This window comes from Neovison vison, chromosome 4 (assembly GCF_020171115.1).
Source record: "Neovison vison isolate M4711 chromosome 4, ASM_NN_V1, whole genome shotgun sequence".
Classification (NCBI taxonomy): Eukaryota; Metazoa; Chordata; class Mammalia; order Carnivora; family Mustelidae; genus Neogale; species Neogale vison.
The window spans coordinates 63,801,518-63,806,855 of NC_058094.1; the positions used below are offsets into that span (position 1 = coordinate 63,801,518).

A 5,338-nucleotide genomic window follows, 5' to 3' on the forward strand; every position below is an offset into this window, starting at 1 on the left:
TTACTTCTTATATATCTGTCATGTTTGTTAATAATAAAAAAGTTTTTTATTTTATTTTTGTTTTTGTTTTATTTCATTTTATTTATATTTATATTTTTATTTTATTTTATATTATTAAAAATATTTTTAATATATATTTTTATTTTATATTATTTATTTTTATTTTATGTTATATTATTTTACATCTATCCTAATTATACCATTTATTGACTTTATCCCCTGACATCTTCCAGATAAGAGAGGACTGGATCATCTGCTCATGACGTCCAGGTCTTTGTAGCTGTTTGTAGTGGCTGTTGTAAGTGTACTGTCCAGATCAGCTCTTCCTGACTGACACTTAATTCTCCCAGCTGTGGGGAGCATGGGAGCCTGATGGCTGTCACCTAAGTCATTCTGTGGGAATGGCCCCAGGCCAATAAGAGGCACCTCACTGGAGGGTTCATGTCAAATCCTTGCACTCCTCCCAGTGAAGGTCCGGTCTCTTTGACTCCATGGGACAACATTGAAGGGCCACAGCTCCAGAGCTCCACGTGGATTTGGTCCAGCCCTTGTTGAGATTCCATCGCATTTCACTTCCCCTCTCTGTCTGATTTCATTTCTTTCAATGCTCCAGTACATGGCAATCCTAGGAAACCATCCAAACCTCTGGGTTTGGTCAGAACTTTTTGGTCAGAAGACCAAATCTCTGATTTAGTCTGATTCTCTTGATGTACATCAGGTGAAAATTTGACCTTACACGGTTTGATGTGTTCCTGCTCACTGGGGTTGACCTTACTGGTCTAGTCACCTGTATGGCTCCAGCGGGGCTCAATACGTGAGCTCCTTACATCACAGCTGTTTGAAAAAATATACACTCTCATATAATCACTGATCCCAAAGTGTGATTGTTATATTAGAGGGGCTTTCACAGGCTGTGGCAAAGCTAGCTCTTCTTCAATCTTTAGGTATGTATATTGAACTGTATTTACCCAACATTATGGTGAATTTCACTTTGGAGCTTTTGATTTTCTTTCTTACCAGCAAACCTTAGATCACACCATGAAAATCCACTGTGGGGAAGGTCTAGGGTAATATGGAACCACCAAAGAATAGGTGTTCCAGGTCTTAACCTTTTTCTTCTGGAGTATTCTTTGGGTGTTATTAAGATTTGTCTAATTCCCTTCCCCAGTTATGAAGTCTGTAAATTCAAAGGTATTAGAAGAGGTGTCACAAATGATCCCAATACACTCTATTCATATCATTATAATCAAGAGGGAACTTAAGAGTTGGGGAAGAAATAGAGAAAATCTGCTTGGAGGTGGGTTTTTGTTCATCCACATAAGCAAAGAAGAAGCTTGCAGCATCCATCACAAAAAAATAAAAGAAAAAAAATGAAAAATAGTATTTAAGCTCTCCTTTCTAATAACATTCATTGCTGTGGAGAGGAAAGGCTAAATAAAAGTAGTACTGATGATAATACTGATTATCATCAGTATTATACTAATGATAGTACTGATTAAATTATTAATGATGGGTATTGCTCCATTTATCCTCATTTATTCATTAGAGATTTTAAAGATCTGTCCTTAACAGCTTTAATGGGATGCTTATAAATTTTTCTTTTGCTAACAATACACATAATAAGACATATTCTTTTTTTCCCCTGAGTCTAGTTCTCTATATTAATGTTCAGTAGTTTTCAGATTTGTGATTCTGGAGTGTTTCGTATATCTCTCCCCATACCCCATCTTTCATTCCTTGTATCACTTCTAATCTCCCTGGGCTTTGCCTCTGTTAGCTTGCTTAAACAGCTGCCTCCTAATCCCGTATAATCCATTGGATTTAAGTGCAAGTCTTTTTCTTATTTTCTCTTATATATCCTGAAATTTTAATGTAAAATCTCTACTCCTCTTCAAACTTTGGTTCTCTCTTTTTGGAATTATAACCAGTAGAAGGAACTTGAAATTCTAGCAACTTGCCTATACTGGAACACACCTTCCTGTGAATGTAAAAAAAGAGTAAAGATATAAATGAATAAAATGAATATACACTGGTATTTCACAAAGAAGGAATTTTTAAACACATACATGTTCTTTCTCTGCTTCATGTGCATATTGTTAATTTTGTGTGAAATACTCTTTCCTATTCCATCCACCTGGCAAAATAAAAACCTGCTTATATTTGACTACTTTTTTGGAGCTTTCCTCACAGCCTGTATTTCCTTGGCTTTCTTTATGAACCATCTCAGCATTGTGAGATGTTATTATGATCGCAGCTACCTCTTACATTACTTGTTTATTTTTACTTGTCTTTGGGATTTTACTTGACTCTGGGATTCTTGAAATAAAAATCTATGTACTAGTCACCTGTGTATTTCCAGTGCACAGCCCAGGGCAGAGTATAAATACAGAGTTCAGTGAATGGTGTTGAACACTTGAATAAAAGTCTGATTACAACGGTGAGAGTCTATTTCCTACTACTTTGCAATTTTTCAAGATGGGGTACATTCTCATGATAACAAAAGGCACATAAATGAGAAGAAGTCATTCTGAGTTAGTTGATGATAAATATTTTTATTTTAAAAACACTAAGAATTATCTAGCTGATTGAAAAATAACAGTTGCACTGTTATTAATAAACCAACATCTTTGTGATGCATTTGTTGTTGCAAAACCCTACCCACAAATCCATCTATAGAAAACATTAATTTTGGAAAGGCTATAAAAGAAAAATGGTAAATTACTGAAGGGATAAAATCTAAAAACCCATCCCCCATGTGGGAGATTTTTTTTCTTCCAACTTATCCAGATTTAGCTTTATTGTGAATTAATCATCTGGCAAGGACGAGCATCAAAAGAATAGGAAAGGAAAGGAGCCTATTAAAACAAGTTCCCTGGCAAGTGGGTGGGACACTGAAGGTTGCTAGTTTCAGGATAAAACATTTCTGGAGCTCCTCTAGATATTTCCCAAGAAGTTCCACTGCCCTCTCACAAGAGATAGTTGGTGTGTAATATAGGTCCAGAATACTGAAAGCTAGGAAAGCATCACAGCCATGGGCAGGCTGTAAAAGGAGTCTTGACCTATACTGCCAGGTAGTCCCTGTAAGAGAGTGCTGGACCCTCATGCTCATCATAGCCAGCCAGCAGGAGATTTACATGATATGGTGTCCGACTCTGAAGACAGCCAGTCACGTTTCAGCATGTGAAATTAAGTGCTGCTATAGGAGACCATTCTTAATGATTTTGCATCTTATAAAGTGGCTCATTTTGCTGAATATATTCTGCAAACTCTACTGTGTCCCCAGCCTCTCTAACACATGGGAGTAAGATTTCATCACTCCTCTTAAGCATCTTGTCTTGATCGTCCTTCATCTGTACAACGCTGCTAGTGGCCACTTAGTTGGAGGTGAGAAGGCCTTAGTCAGGGTCCTGGATGAGGTATGCCCTAGTGGTGAGAGGCCAAGGGGACATAGTGTGGGACTGGCCAGCTTCTCAGCCTCACCAGTGAGACACGACAAGGGACACCTTCATGCTCAGGAATTCCCTAAGAGGAATTGTATTTATATTTTTACAGATATTAATGCATTCCTGTACCTAGAAAATAGTGAATTTGTGCATATCATGGCTTTTGAATCCTCAGGCTTAGCTATGTACCATGGTTTTCCTGCTCTTTCAAAGGGAGGATGGGTTGCAGCAGGGGAATTAGAAGCTAAGAAACTGAAAACACATGCTTGTCTTCCAATGGGATTCCAATCCCTTAAAAAATAAACCTGGGTTTCATCCTTAAGATAATTCCCTAATGAGCCATGGGCCACAAGGTGCAATCCTACATCCCTCTTTAGCTGTGATGAGACAGTGTCATGTGTTTCATGGCAAGATTCAGGAGCTCTTGCTTAGCTGTTAAATTTATTCTAACTGAATGATAGAATTTTATGAATGGAAACAATGTTTATATCATTAAACTGACTTTCTTATTTGATAAGCGAATAACCAGAAATCTAAAATCGTTTAATAACTTACACAGGATTATAGAAATGGAAGCAAGTTCAGTGCTCTTTCCACTATACCAAGTTGACTTTATCAGGTAAGTTTTATTTCCCTTTAAACATCAAGGAAGTCTATATTCTTCAAAAGCTAGTGTCTGAATTTATTAATTATTCCTATAATGGTCAACATTTTACTTTCCCCCTAAGTAGGCAGGACAATGCCACCTGAAGATGTCTATACTCTAATCCTTAGAATCTGCAGTTGTTACCTTAGAAGGCTTAGGGGTCTTTGCAGATGGAATTAAAGTTATAGACTTTAAGATACAGAGCTTGTTGGGTGGATCAAATGTTATCACATGGGCCTTTAAAAACGTAGGAGGAGGGTAGAATAGTAAGAGAGATGAGATAGAAGAAGAGAAAAGAGACATTTGAAATCCCAGAAGGGTACCATTGCTGGCTTTGAAGATGAAGGGAGAAAGCCATGAGCTAAGGTATACAGATAGTCTCTAGAAGTTTGTAAAGGCAAGAAAACAGATTTTCCTGTAAGCCTCCAGAAAGAACAAGCCCTGCTAACATCTTCCAGCCTTGTGAAACATGAAACAAGGGAATCAACCACGCCCACAAACTTCTGGCCACCAACTTTGTGGCAATTTGTTACAATAGTAATAGAAAAATAATACGTTCTTCCCCATTCCATTCATCTTCTCCATTTCAACAATCTCCTTATAATCATCATTACCATTATCAATTGTCATCATTATCACTGTTGCCCCCTTTTGTTGATTGCCCCTTAAACAGGGGCTTAGTGCTTCAAATTCATTGTCTCTTATCTTCACAACAATCCCATCAGCTAGACTTTATGAAATGAGGTGACCGAATCAAGCAATTTGTCCTAGGCCACAAAGATAAGAAGTATAGGGTCCTAGAGAACCAGCTTTGGATGAGACATTATTTCAACTTCATAGGTGGGCAATAGTGAAAATACTGTGTTATTTACTTCTGCTATAATTTCCTTATGAGGAAAAAAGACTAAAAAAACCCCTTTTAAATTGATAAAGTCATGCTGAGGCAAGTGATTGTCAGCAGGGTTTAACAGTAGAGTAAAATAAAGTATGTGTTTATAGACAAGAAACTTAAAACATGTTTTAGCCATAGATATCTAAATGAACATAGTATTTTGAATAATCGTATGTCATTAGAGGATACAGTGTAGTAAACATTCCATCTACAAGCCTAGAGATTATTAAGATTAACTTTTGTGATTTTGCAAGAATCTTTTGCTGCTTAAATGCAGAGATTTTCTGATCTCTTCGTTAACTGATCTAGAATTAAGTTCAAATTAGCTAAGCACTGTTGTGTTTACATCATCTGAAT

The 5,338-nt window shown here is 36.9% G+C and overlaps 1 pseudogene; it reads right to left on the reverse strand.

Annotated features, from left to right (window-relative positions):
- Positions 1-2,809: 2,809 nt before the first annotated feature.
- LOC122905335 lies at positions 2,810-3,449 on the reverse strand (annotated as a pseudogene).
- Between the last annotated feature and the right edge of the window lie 1,889 nt (positions 3,450-5,338).